The following is a 15,193-nucleotide window of genomic DNA, read 5'->3' on the forward strand; positions in this document are numbered from 1 at the left end:
TTCAAACCCTCTCTCCACATTGAAAGAAGCTGAGTCGCACACGTGACTTCGTTATGGATCATTTTAATTAAAGGAGCAGCATGATACCGGACTTTACGACGCGTTTCGTTTCACCAGGAAACTTTTTCAAAGTAGTGTCCTGCACCTCAAATCCAGTCCGTGGGTTCCACAGTTAAGTTGATGTTTTTGCCACATTTCCTTCGATGGAATTTTAATACGGAAAGCATTCCCTTTTAATGTTGCATTTTGGAGCCTGTGGTTCCGACGGCTGTTTAATGTTTTAAAACCCTCCAGTGGGCGGTGAATTAATCTTGCTGTCCAGATGAGCAATTTTAATGGCTTGAAGTTACCCCGTGTCAGCCCACTTTTCGAGCTGACTAGGGACCAATACCGAGGTCCAGTCCTCGGCGGCACCTCTCTCCCGATCCGTTTTGTCGGTCCAAACTTTGGTTCCTGCTGGGAGAGCATTGGCGCTCTTGTGGCGGTGCGTGACCTCTTCGGCAGAACCACGCCGATGTAAATGTTCAAACCCTCTCTCCACATTGAAAGAAGCTGAGTCGCACACGTGACTTCGTTATGGATCATTTTAATTAAAGGAGCAGCATGATACCGGACTTTACGACGCGTTTCGTTTCACCAGGAAACTTTTTCAAAGTAGTGTCCTGCACCTCAAATCCAGTCCGTGGGTTCCACAGTTAAGTTGATGTTTTTGCCACATTTCCTTCGATGGAATTTTAATACGGAAAGCATTCCCTTTTAATGTTACATTTTGGAGCCTGTGGTTCCGACGGCTGTTTAATGTTTTAAAACCCTCCAGTGGGCGGTGAATTAATCTTGCTGTCCAGATGAGCAATTTTAATGGCTTGAAGTTACCCCGTGTCAGCCCACTTTTCGAGCTGACTAGGGACCAATACCGAGGTCCAGTCCTCGGCGGCACCTCTCTCCCGATCCGTTTTGTCGGTCCAAACTTTGGTTCCTGCTGGGAGAGCATTGGCGCTCTTGTGGCGGTGCGTGACCTCTTCGGCAGAACCACGCCGATGTAAATGTTCAAACCCTCTCTCCACATTGAAAGAAGCTGAGTCGCACACGTGACTTCGTTATGGATCATTTTAATTAAAGGAGCAGCATGATACCGGACTTTACGACGCGTTTCGTTTCACCAGGAAACTTTTTCAAAGTAGTGTCCTGCACCTCAAATCCAGTCCGTGGGTTCCACAGTTAAGTTGATGTTTTTGCCACATTTCCTTCGATGGAATTTTAATACGGAAAGCATTCCCTTTTAATGTTGCATTTTGGAGCCTGTGGTTCCGACGGCTGTTTAATGTTTTAAAACCCTCCAGTGGGCGGTGAATTAATCTTGCTGTCCAGATGAGCAATTTTAATGGCTTGAAGTTACCCCGTGTCAGCCCACTTTTCGAGCTGACTAGGGACCAATACCGAGGTCCAGTCCTCGGCGGCACCTCTCTCCCGATCCGTTTTGTCGGTCCAAACTTTGGTTCCTGCTGGGAGAGCATTGGCGCTCTTGTGGCGGTGCGTGACCTCTTCGGCAGAACCACGCCGATGTAAATGTTCAAACCCTCTCTCCACATTGAAAGAAGCTGAGTCGCACACGTGACTTCGTTATGGATCATTTTAATTAAAGGAGCAGCATGATACCGGACTTTACGACGCGTTTCGTTTCACCAGGAAACTTTTTCAAAGTAGTGTCCTGCACCTCAAATCCAGTCCGTGGGTTCCACAGTTAAGTTGATGTTTTTGCCACATTTCCTTCGATGGAATTTTAATACGGAAAGCATTCCCTTTTAATGTTGCATTTTGGAGCCTGTGGTTCCGACGGCTGTTTAATGTTTTAAAACCCTCCAGTGGGCGGTGAATTAATCTTGCTGTCCAGATGAGCAATTTTAATGGCTTGAAGTTACCCCGTGTCAGCCCACTTTTCGAGCTGACTAGGGACCAATACCGAGGTCCAGTCCTCGGCGGCACCTCTCTCCCAATCCGTTTTGTCGGTCCAAACTTTGGTTCCTGCTGGGAGAGCATTATCACTGAAAAAACCCTAGGTTTCAGGGGCGTTATAGTTAGTTGAACATTCATCACTCATGACATCACTGATGATATCTCAAATGACATCACTTATGACATCATCCAGTGAATGTGTGTTTCTGTAAAGTTTAAATATTTTTCATATATATCTACGCCAAGGTGTATTGAAGAATGAGTGGATTTACAACTGCCTGAATGGATTATTTAGTAGGTGCGTAACTGACTGTATAAGTGAGTAATTGAACATGTCTCACTGAATGCATGGGTTAGTGACTAAACAGTGTGAAAGTCTGTATTAGTCTCTCAGTTGGTATGTAAGCGGCTGCATAGGTTGGTGAGTAGCTACATGAGTGTCTATATGGGTTATTGATTTGTTGTCTGAGCATCTGTATGGGCGCCTACGTGTCTGTGTGCATGGGTGGGCAGGGTGTGACTTTGTGCATAGATATCTAAGTGGGTGATTCACTTGTTGTATGGATTCAAAAGTGCATCTGTAAAGGGCTGTATGGGTGAGTTAGTGTGTGTATGGGTCTGTTGGTGAATTAATGAATGTCTCAGTGGAATATGTATAAGTAACTACATATGTTTTAAAGCAGTATCTGTCAGTGATGGAGTAAATAAATGACTATACATGAGAGTAAGCTATTTGAAGAGTGGGTGTATTTACACTATCTGCTTGTATCAGTGATTGTATAAGACACTAATTATGTGTTAGTATCTGCATAAATAAGTGATGTGGTGTATGTATAAATAACTCAGTTGGTGTATTTAGCTGTATACATGAGTAAATCAGTATGTAATTTATTCTTTGCATGACTGACTAGGTGTGTGAGTAACTCTATGGATGAGTGGTAGAGTGTGATTGTATGTATAGGTGTAAGACTACATATTATAGTACTGTATGGATGAGTAACTATGTATAAGACACTGCATGTGTGTATAGACCTAGGAAATAGTCAGTGGTATGTCGTATCTGGCATTGTTGTATGTTTGGTTTCAAAAATAGTTGTCTGTATTTTAGAGAGAGTGTATCAAAGTTTATATTAGAGTATCACTATGTGCATCACTTTATCACGTGGATGATGTCATCAGTGTTGCCATCAGTTATGTCATTTGAGATGTCATTTTTTATATTTAAAGGTTTTATATAGCGCTGGCGAGACCCGGAGGAATCAGAGCGCTTTACATGACCATCAAATCATAGTTACAGGTTACATCATTACAAAGGTTACACAGTTATTAGAGCATGACAACATAGTTACTTGTAAGGTCAAGATAAACAATAAGCACAAATATGTAAGGGTAAAAGCAGGCAAGGGGAAAGATTCAGGCAGGCGGAAGGAGCTGGGGAAGTAGACAGGTAATGAAGGCAGGAAAGAGGAGAGGAGGATGAAGGACACCGCATGGAAAGGGGAGGAGAAGGGAGACGGGGACACAAACCGGTAGACGAGTCAAAGCAACGGCCAAAGTCCAGTAAGCTGTGATCCCAGTGAAAGTGGTATCACTTCCTTATCTCTGTTGTGGGAGGCTCCCTTTACACAGTGGACTCTCTCAGAGGGGTCTCTGAGACTCCAAGGCCTACATACTGGATCCTTCCACCAAGAAGGGGAGAGGGAGTGCTTTGGCAAGGGGTGCTATACCATACCTCAGCTGTGAGTGGTTTGCGGGCGCGCGAGTTATAGTTAGCTCAACTAACTATAACAGGCTAATTTCTCTGGTTTTATATGAGTCAAATGTCCAACTAACAATAACGTCCCTGAAACCTATGTTTTTTTCAGTGAATTTCTATGGTTTTTTAAATACTAATTCCTAACTATTACGTCTGTAAAACCTATGGTTTTTTCAGTGAATTTCAAAGGTTTTTTAAATATTGAACTACTATTGTGTATTTGTCATTTGTACAGTTTTTTTCTAACTTTTCAACTACATAAAATAAACTGCAAAAGTTCTATGTAACGTAATACACTTCACAAATTACAATGAGTTTTTAAATAATACAAAACAATTTAACATTCAGATAACAATTTTTCTCCTTTTTTTTTGCTGTCATCAGCTACTACTTAACTCCATTATTCACAGTGATGTCAGTGTAGATTCATCATAAACAGCAGGGGAAAATAACAATCAACTAGATTGTTAATAAAAACACACTAATTCTCACAAATATAATACAAAATCAACACAAATAACACACCCAATACTACTTCAAATTTTCAAATCCTACCTTTACTTCGTACTTTCTCTGCACATTTTCCCAATACACCAGATAATGTATCAAAAATTTCGCTTTGAAAGCATCCAGTATACATTCCTTAAAGATCCTTACACCTTCCTATGAAGCCGAATGGTGTATCTAAAATCTTTGTTTCAGAAAAATCAAGTGTGAGTTGGGTAATTCATAAGGCAATCTCGGTTTCATTACCCAGTGTGTATTGTTACAGTGACTCCAACCATTATTATACTTTAAATAAACTGTATAATGTCCACTTGTAGTAGTACTTCCAGCATGGAAAACAATTGCAACTGTTGCAAAAGTTCTTCCAGAAATAGATACTTGATTAGCAACAAAAACATTTATTTTGGTTTCCACTTTTCATCCATTTGGTCGACACCGTTGCAGCATTATAATCAAATATTTACCATATCTTTGTAGGCATAATGTCGATAGCATTCTTGATTTACAACGAGAACACATCATCTCATGATCAGCTTATTTTACTAATTTGGAAAATGGTACAGATTTACAGTCAGGTATTGTTAACTATAAAAATCGTTCTCGGTCAACCATAGTCCTTGAAGATAATGAACACTCTTCACATTTATGTTCCTATTTGTAACTGAGTCCAAATAAACTCTCAATCTGAATTTCTTCATCTTGTAGTACTCCAAGAATAACCATCAGAAATTCTTAGGCATCTTGCTGTATATTAGCACTGAACGTTAAAGATCCAGTACATGGATCTAACAGTTGGCGAATACCAGAAGCAGAATGGATCTTACGTCTATCAGTTCTCAATTCTTGAAATAAACAAACATCTTCAAGATAAAATATAACATTTAGAATAACATTACCATAGCAGTTGACACCAGAAGCATTTTCTAATTGGTATCCAACAACTTCATCACTTTTTTGTATTTTCTGCTTCTTTACATCTTTTCTTTTCTGTTGATTTTCTTTCTGCTTTTCAACCATAGTTAATTCTTCAACATGTTTGCGTTTTGAACACACACAACACGTTTCTCATTAATAGAATATTCACCTAAATGGGGAGAATAAGCATTCTCAAACGATTATGGGCCAGATGTATCAAGGCTTTTGCGACTCGCAAGCGGCCGATTTGCATTTTTTCATATGTATGAAAAAATCGCAATTTAAGGAATCGCAATTATTTGCGATTCTTTATTTTGCCATAGCATTTAAGGAATCGCAAATTTTGTGATTCCTTAAATGATATGTATGACACATTTTGAAATTGCGATTTTGAGTTAAGAAATCGCAAATTACCACCAACTTGTACTTGGTGATAATTTGCGATTTCTTTTAAAAATGCCCTATTTGGCATTTGTGAGGGTGGCATGTTACACACATACATGCCCATGAGACACCCCTGCACCCTTGAAATAATTCTCAAATTGCGATAAGCAAATTGCGAATTCGCAATTTGAGAATTATTGCACTCCTCCTGGCCCATAGGAATGCATTGGAAATTATTCTTTATTTGCGAATTCACAAAATGCGAATTCGCAAATAAAGAATAATAAGGAATCGCTAAAAAATAGTGATTTTGTACATACATTCCGTTTTGCGAATTCTAAATAGCGATTCACAAAAAATCGCTATTTAGGATTCGCAAAACGGAATCTTGATACATCTGGCCCTATATTCTCTTACACAATTAACATTAGCACTAACCTTGTTCTCATGAAAATCAATTAAATACAAACCAGACAACGTTCTAACTCGAGATAATGCAACATATACCATTCCCTCTTTAAACACAGTTCTTCCAACATTTACCAAAGCATTATCTACACTTAAACCTTGTGATTTGTGAATAGGTATTGATAATGCTAAACAGAAGTGAAACTGTTTTCTACGAACAAACAAGTCTTTTACAAGCAAAAAACGTGCAGCAGGATGTGCAATCTGTCTTACCTCTACAATCGGATCATATTTAACTTGCAAAAATTCAATTCCATTTCTATTTTGATATTTCACAAAATCAACAACTTTCCCCATTGCTCCATTCACTAAACCTTCTTCTACATTCAGATTACGCTTCAAAATTACCCGATAGTTTAAACATACATCTACATTTTTTTCTAAGCAAGCAGTTTTTGATAGAATTTTCCAAAGAATCCAATTTAGTCTGTAGTTTTTCTGAAAGAACAATTGTTATTCCTTGATGCACGATTTTATCAAAAGCTTCAATGTGAACTATTTCTTGATTTTCCAATTTCAGAAGCTCTCTATTAAATGTAAAACACTCTTCCACTGTAGACATTAAGCAAACTATAGACTTGTTTTCTTTCATTTTCTTGTACATTACTTCTGCTGGTGTGTTTTCATTCCTAAACAAGTTCCTTAGTAGACAACTTTGAAAAGCGTGTTTACCATGTTTGCTTAGAACACCAATTCTTACATCTTTTAGAATATTTGCATAATCTTCATCTCTTGCTTGTCGCATATTCTGAGTGAGTTCTTTATATTCAAAATGCAACCACAGATTCACATTTCCAATACTTCCCAAAGATTTCTTAGTGTCTTCATGTAGAAGCGTTTTAAACACTGGTTCTCCTTTAACAGGGGTTAGTTGTAGCAGATCTCCAAATACAATTAAATGTTTTCCCCCAAAGAGAACGTCGTAATTTGCTTTTAATACCTGTTGCATTCTTAAGTGTACAAAAGCAAGCATTAAGTTTGAGACCATGCTCACCTCATCAATAATTAAAAGTTTCATTTACTGCAGCACTTTTGACACTTCATAAGAAGCTTCTCCAGACAACTTCATATATTCTAATTTATTGTTATGCTCAACTGGTAACATCAATAATCTATGCAAAGTAACTCCTTTAACATTGTGTGCAGCTAATCCAGTTGGAGCTGTTACCACACAACATAAATGAGAACCAGTAGTTTTTTTAAGATAACTGGTCAAAACTTTAATTAAAAAACTTTTACCTGCCCCAGCTTGACCACTGATGTACGTCAGAAGAGGTTTAAGAGATGAACACACACATTCATTTTTTTATGCAACAAACCATGTTCTATCCATTCTCTCACTTGCACATATATTTCTTTCTGTTCAACATTTACTTGTTCTCCTAACTTTTCCAAAGTTATATTTTCCTCGTGTGCTTGTTGCATTGCAATTTCGATTTCGTGCATAGCAATCGTGGCTTCATATTCCAGCATTGGTTGTCCAAGAGGATCTTGACTACATGGACCACTACTTTGACTTTCTTGAGAACTTTCATGAGCTACTTCAACTATAATAGTATTTTCCTGTTCAACTTCATCATTCAACATTTTTAAATATGTAGGGAAAATTGGACATCCATTGCTATCTTTACAAGCATTAAAGGAACCTTCATAGCAGTCAAACTCTCCAAGTAATTCACTTTCGCTACTCCATGGTGTAAACAGTTGCAGAAGTGCTAAGTAGTAAAATTCTCGCTAATCTGGAGTCTCACAACTTGGGGCTTGATGTAGAGTAATCACATATTACTGATCCCTAAATACTGAATTTTACCGATTCGGTATTTAGGAATCGGTAAATGTGATGTAGCTAATGATTCGGTAAAATGTACTGAATCGGTAATATTCGGTATTTATCGATTCGATATTTACCAAATCGGTAAATCCCATTAATTCCTATGGGCCTGGAGGCCCATAAGAATGAATGGGAAATCCTTATTTGGTAAATACTGAATCGGTAATAGGGGGAAGGCGTACCAGGGTGGCATGGTGTCACATTGACACCCTGTTGCACCCCTGAATAGTGCATGGGTGCACATGTGGCACACATGTATGTCTGCCACATGGCACTGTTAAAAAAGCACAAAATTGCTTTTTTAACGGTTTTCGATATTTACCACCAACTTGTAGTTGGTGGTAAATAACAAATCTTTAAATGAGAAATGCACTCACTTGAGTGCTCCCTACGTTAGGGATTTGGTAAATTACCGATTCGGTATCTTAAGGATTCAGTAATTTACAGATTCTTAAATTACCGATTCAGTAAATTACTGAATCCTTCAATTTGGCCTAATACCTGTCGGTAACGGCTGAAATTCAGTAATTTCGGCCATTACCGACCGGTATTAGGCTACCTACATCTGGCCCTAAGTTTCTTATGGTTTATAAGATTACCCTTTGCATGTTTTACTAAACAACCATGACATCCAACTACTGCAAACTTTCCTTCTTTTTAATTCTTTTCATTTATATTATTTAGGCATTACAATACTTGTGTCATTCCATACATTACATCTATTTGGTTATGGCAAGCTTTCGTGCATATGTAGCATAGTAGGTCCCCTAGGCGCTGCAGTTTTCACATGAATATTACAGGGTGTAGTGTGTGTAACAGGATATGTCCACAACCTAGGAGGGCCTATGCGCCCCAGCTCTGTGTACAGAAATGATTTTTTATATGATAACGGTAACATTTCTTTTCAAATCAGAACAAACAAACTGCGGCATGAACACAGATATACATTATGTACTGACCCCCTTTCTATCCCTGACCCCGACAGCCGCTCTCCGCTTCCCCGTTTGCACGTGCCTCCAACCTCTACTGTTCCCCTGCGCTGTAGCACTGTGTATTGCACCAGTCAAGATGTCGGGTGCACTGCCCGCAGTGCACCACCCTAACGCCCAATGTGCCCGTCTAATCCATTGCCACTCCCCCGTTCACAGTTCTTTCTGCTGATTGTAGGGCGCTAAGCATACGCTCCCAGTGCTCTGCAATAGGTTGCCTGCGGAGCCCCACTGTTTCTTCCCGCCTTATGGCAGTCCATTCTGCCCGGGCCCATGCTTGGAGGGACAGGGTCCAAGCCCGCACGCTAGCCGGATCCTGCGCCTTACACCTCTTGGTGAGAAGGCGCGTTGCCACTACCATTCCCAGGTCCAAGAAGCGGGACGGTACCTTATCTTTGGGAGGTCTTTTAAAATGATGCAAGAGGTGTTCAGGCCAGTTACAGGGGATGGTGCGTCCAGTACATCTCCTAAGGAGCCCGCTAATGTCCGTCCAGTAAGTGCCCAGCCCTGGACAATTCGATAGAAGGTGGAGAAGATCTGCATTCACCTCACCGGACCTAGGGCAGGTCGCATCAGTTCTGTGGAAGTATTTGTTGATTAAGTCAGGTGTAAGATAGGCCCTGTGAACAATATATACCTGGATTTGGCGGAAGCGCATATTTCTGGGGATGCACACTGGACTTTTAAGGATTTTCTCCCACTCTTTATCGGTGAGTGCTCACCCCAGGTCCCGCTCCCACTTGCCCCAGAGTGGGTCCAAATTTAATTCTGTATTCGCCCTCAAGGATGCAGCAAACCACATGATCAGGTGCCTACCCCTACCCATGATGTGTAGGTATTGCATAGTTACCTGTTGCTTAGGCTCCGCTGTGACATCCCCCCACCTAGCCATCATGTGTGCCAGAAGGGAGCGTTGCAGTAGGAACCCCCCGGGAGGAAGCCCATCATCAGTAACCAGTGTCTCGTATGGTATCAGTGTTTCATCTCTAGCGACTGGATGTCAACTTCATGCCATCTTTCCAACAAAAGGCTCGTGAGGACCCCCTCGCCTCCCGGCGAGCCCTCCAATGGCACCACAGGTGCATAGGGGAGCACTGCCCTCGTGAGTAGCAGCGCCCTACGGAAGCATTTGTACGCCACCGCCAACAGTAGTGGCTTGGGACGCGCCGGAGCCGCTAACGGATGGAACAGCGCAATGACCCGCTCCTATGTGTATGGCGGGTCGCCCGTGGCAGTGTCCTCTCTCTCCCTGTCCGCCAGCCAGCGGGCGATCCATTGGAGTTGCGCAGCCAGGTAATATTGCTCAAAACAGGGAGTGGCTAATCCACCTCTGTCAGTGGGGAGGAACAGTTTCCCGAGCGCCAGCCGATGTCGGGACGTGTCCCAAATGAAGTCGCGCAGGACCTTGTTGAGCATGGAGAAAAAGGAAGCGGGTATAAATAAGAGCAGGTTAGTAAAGTGGTATAGAAGGCGGGGGAGCATGACCATTTTGGCAAGGGCCACTCTGCCTGTGGGCGTCAGCGGGAGCGTGGACCAGAAGCAAATCTTTGACCTGAGTGCCATCACCACTCGTCCCAATTTCCCGTCAAAGAGGTCAGAAGGCTGGCGATAAATCTGGATCCCCAGGTACTTAAATGTGTCCGCATTTCATTGGACTCTCGTGCCATGCAAATGATATATTGGATCATCCACCTCGCTGCTGAATGCATAGAGGCAGGACTTGCCTGCGTTCACCCGGAGAGATCCGCAAAACGGCGCAGCAGATGGTCCAGCCGCTCCGGAATGTGACCCACATCCCTGACAAACACCAACTGGTCATCAGCATATAGTGACACCTGGTGGGTGCCATCACCCAGGGGAATGCCATCCCCCAGGGTCTGTCTCATGGCCGCAGCCAGAGGTTCCATGACCAGTGCGAAGAGCAATGGGGACAGAGGGCACCCCAGTCGGGTGCCCCTGCCCACCGCCACTGCCTCCGAGACATAGGGCCCCAACCTCATGCGTACCACTGGGTTCCGGTACAAGAGGTCCACCATCTGCAGGAAGTCTCTGTCCAGCTCGTATCTCTCTATCACCGACGTCAGATAGCCCCACTCTAGACAGTCGAAAGCCTTTTCCAGATCTAACACCAGGCACCCCACTCTAGGCCAGTCCCTCGTCGCTTCCGCCGCGACCCTGAAATATCTCCTGAGGTTTAGGGAGGTGGACCGCTCAGGCACAGAACCATTTTGGTCCGAGTGAACTACTACTTTGTAGTCTACATTAAGCATTGCCAGCGGGCGGTATGAGCCCAAGGCTGTACGGTCTCTGTCTGGTTTGGGCAGTGATACCAGAAATGCCTCCCGTAAAGTTGGTGGGAACAAACCTGCGTCTATCGCTGCATTGTACAGTTGAAGGAGTCAGGCGCTAGGACTTCCATGTTCGCTTTGTAGTATTCAGCTGGCAGGCCGTCGGGCCCCGGGGATTTCACAGTCGCCAATGCCTGAATCGCGTCTCCCACCTCCTCTAGAGTGAGAGGGACATTAAGCGTGTCTTTCTGGTCGTCAGTGGCTATGGGCAGTGTAACCGAGTCCAGAAACTCGACCAGTATATGTCTAGGGCTAGTACCTCGGGCCATATATAATTGTCGGTAGTGGTCAGTCAGCGCCCGATGGATTTCGCGCTGCGTATAGACCATTTCCCCTCCCCCTGTGCGGGCCAGTCTTTTGCACCAGCCAGGCCAGTAGGCGGCCAGCTCTATCCGCCTTGGCGTAGGTCCTGGCCGTATGCACCGCATAGTTGTGGCATCTCAGCCATTCCATGAGGACCGCATGCTCACCCCTAAGGTCACTGAGCTTGGCCGAGTGTCTACCAGACCCCTCACCCTCCCTCTCATAGCGTAGGAGCTCGGATTCTAGTTGAGTCAGGGAAGCGGACACCGTTTTACGGATGTTCCATGTGGCACCTATGTAGTGGGCGCGAATGGTCGCTTTATGCGCATCCCTTTCCACCATGGGGTCACTCACCGTCTCTGCATTCTCCTCGAAATAAGCAAGGATGGCTGTGCCCAGTGAAGAGCGGAACTCAGCGTCTTTGAGCACGGCCAGCTGTAGCCATCATGTGCAAAAACAACAAGTGATGGACTGAATGTGGATCAATGTCACACACTCCCCCAGTCAAAAGATCTGGGCCCAAATCCATCGTTTTTTTGCACTCCACACCACCCTGGGTTAGACAATGGCGATATGCAAATCAGCTCTGACCCTGTTGCCCCATGGGAACAGTCCAGTCCGAACTACAAAAGCCATGTCCTTCCCAGAACGGAATCAAGCATCCGAGGACCGGACCGGTTTCGAGGTAACACCTCTCATCAGCCCGGCTAGCTTGACTCCAAGTGGTGTGGAGTGCCTGGGACCCACATCTGGGCATCCCCAGCGCACTTAGGGCGGCAATTGCAAAAACAACAAGTGATGGTCTGAATGTGGATCAATGTCACACACTCCCCCAGTCAAAAGATCTGGGCCCAAATCCATCGTTTTTTTGCACTCCACACCACCCTGGGTTAGACAATGGCGATATGCAAATCAGCTCTGACCCTGTTGCCCCATGGGAACAGTCCAGTCCGAACTACAAAAGCCATGTCCTTCCCAGAACGGAATCAAGCATCCGAGGACCGGACCGGTTTCGAGGTAACACCTCTCATCAGCCCCGCTAGCTTGACTCCAAGTGGTGTGGAGTGCCTGGGACCCACGTCTGGGCATCCCCAGCGCACTTAGGGCGGCAATTGCAAAAACAACAAGTGATGGACTGAATGTGGATCAATGTCACACACTCCCCCAGTCACCTGTTGTTTTTGCAAACTCGCTATAAGTGTACTGGGGATGCCCAGACGTGGGTCCCAGGCACTCCACACCACTGGAGTCAAGCTAGCCGGGCTGATGAGAGGTGTTACCTCGAAACCGGTCCGGTCCTCGGATGCTTGATTCCGTTCTGGGAAGGACATGGCTTTTGTAGTTCGGACTGGACTGTTCCCATGGGGCACAGGGTCAGAGCTGATTTGCATATCGCCATTGTCTAACCCAGGGTGGTGTGGAGTGCAAAAAAACGATGGATTAGGACCCAGATCTTTTGACTGGGTTGAATGTGTGACATTGATCCTCATTCGGTCCATCACCTGTTGTTTTTGCAAACTCGCTATAAGTGTACTGGGGATGCCCAGACGTGGGTCCCAGGCACTCCACACCACTGGAGTCAAGCTAGCCGGGCTGATGAGAGGTGTTACCTCGAAACCGGTCCGGTCCTCGGATGCTTGATTCCGTTCTGGGAAGGACATGGCTTTTGTAGTTCGGACTGGACTGTTCCCATGGGGCACAGGGTCAGAGCTGATTTGCATATCGCCATTGTCTAACCCAGGGTGGTGTGGAGTGCAAAAAAACGATGGATTAGGACCCAGATCTTTTGACTGGGTTGAATGTGTGACATTGATCCTCATTCGGTCCATCACCTGTTGTTTTTGCAAACTCGCTATAAGTGTACTGGGGATGCCCAGACGTGGGTCCCAGGCACTCCACACCACTGGAGTCAAGCTAGCCGGGCTGATGAGAGGTGTTACCTCGAAACCGGTCCGGTCCTCGGATGCTTGATTCCGTTCTGGGAAGGACATGGCTTTTGTAGTTCGGACTGGACTGTTCCCATGGGGCACAGGGTCAGAGCTGATTTGCATATCGCCATTGTCTAACCCAGGGTGGTGTGGAGTGCAAAAAAACGATGGATTAGGACCCAGATCTTTTGACTGGGTTGAATGTGTGACATTGATCCTCATTCGGTCCATCACCTGTTGTTTTTGCAAACTCGCTATAAGTGTACTGGGGATGCCCAGACGTGGGTCCCAGGCACTCCACACCACTGGAGTCAAGCTAGCCGGGCTGATGAGAGGTGTTACCTCGAAACCGGTCCGGTCCTCGGATGCTTGATTCCGTTCTGGGAAGGACATGGCTTTTGTAGTTCGGACTGGACTGTTCCCATGGGGCACAGGGTCAGAGCTGATTTGCATATCGCCATTGTCTAACCCAGGGTGGTGTGGAGTGCAAAAAAACGATGGATTAGGACCCAGATCTTTTGACTGGGTTGAATGTGTGACATTGATCCTCATTCGGTCCATCACCTGTTGTTTTTGCAAACTCGCTATAAGTGTACTGGGGATGCCCAGACGTGGGTCCCAGGCACTCCACACCACTGGAGTCAAGCTAGCCGGGCTGATGAGAGGTGTTACCTCGAAACCGGTCTGGTCCTCGGATGCTTGATTCCGTTCTGGGAAGGACATGGCTTTTGTAGTTCGGACTGGACTGTTCCCATGGGGCACAGGGTCAGAGCTGATTTGCATATCGCCATTGTCTAACCCAGGGTGGTGTGGAGTGCAAAAAAACGATGGATTAGGACCCAGATCTTTTGACTGGGTTGAATGTGTGACATTGATCCTCATTCGGTCCATCACCTGTTGTTTTTGCAAACTCGCTATAAGTGTACTGGGGATGCCCAGACGTGGGTCCCAGGCACTCCACACCACTGGAGTCAAGCTAGCCGGGCTGATGAGAGGTGTTACCTCGAAACCGGTCCGGTCCTCGGATGCTTGATTCCGTTCTGGGAAGGACATGGCTTTTGTAGTTCGGACTGGACTGTTCCCATGGGGCACAGGGTCAGAGCTGATTTGCATATCGCCATTGTCTAACCCAGGGTGGTGTGGAGTGCAAAAAAACGATGAATTAGGACCCAGATCTTTTGACTGGGTTGAATGTGTGACATTGATCCTCATTCGGTCCATCACCTGTTGTTTTTGCAAACTCGCTATAAGTGTACTGGGGATGCCCAGACGTGGGTCCCAGGCACTCCACACCACTGGAGTCAAGCTAGCCGGGCTGATGAGAGGTGTTACCTCGAAACCGGTCCGGTCCTCGGATGCTTGATTCCGTTCTGGGAAGGACATGGCTTTTGTAGTTCGGACTGGACTGTTCCCATGGGGCACAGGGTCAGAGCTGATTTGCATATCGCCATTGTCTAACCCAGGGTGGTGTGGAGTGCAAAAAAACGATGGATTTGGGCCCAGATCTTTTGACTGGGTTGAATGTGTGACATTGATCCTCATTCGGTCCATCACCTGTTGTTTTTGCAAACTCGCTATAAGTGTACTGGGGATGCCCAGACGTGGGTCCCAGGCACTCCACACCACTGGAGTCAAGCTAGCCGGGCTGATGAGAGGTGTTACCTCGAAACCGGTCCGGTCCTCGGATGCTTGATTCCGTTCTGGGAAGGACATGGCTTTTGTAGTTCGGACTGGACTGTTCCCATGGGGCACAGGGTCAGAGCTGATTTGCATATCGCCATTGTCTAACCCAGGGTGGTGTGGAGTGCAAA

This window comes from Lissotriton vulgaris, chromosome 9 (genome assembly GCF_964263255.1).
Source record: "Lissotriton vulgaris chromosome 9, aLisVul1.2, whole genome shotgun sequence".
Lineage (NCBI taxonomy): Eukaryota > Metazoa > Chordata > Amphibia > Caudata > Salamandridae > Lissotriton > Lissotriton vulgaris.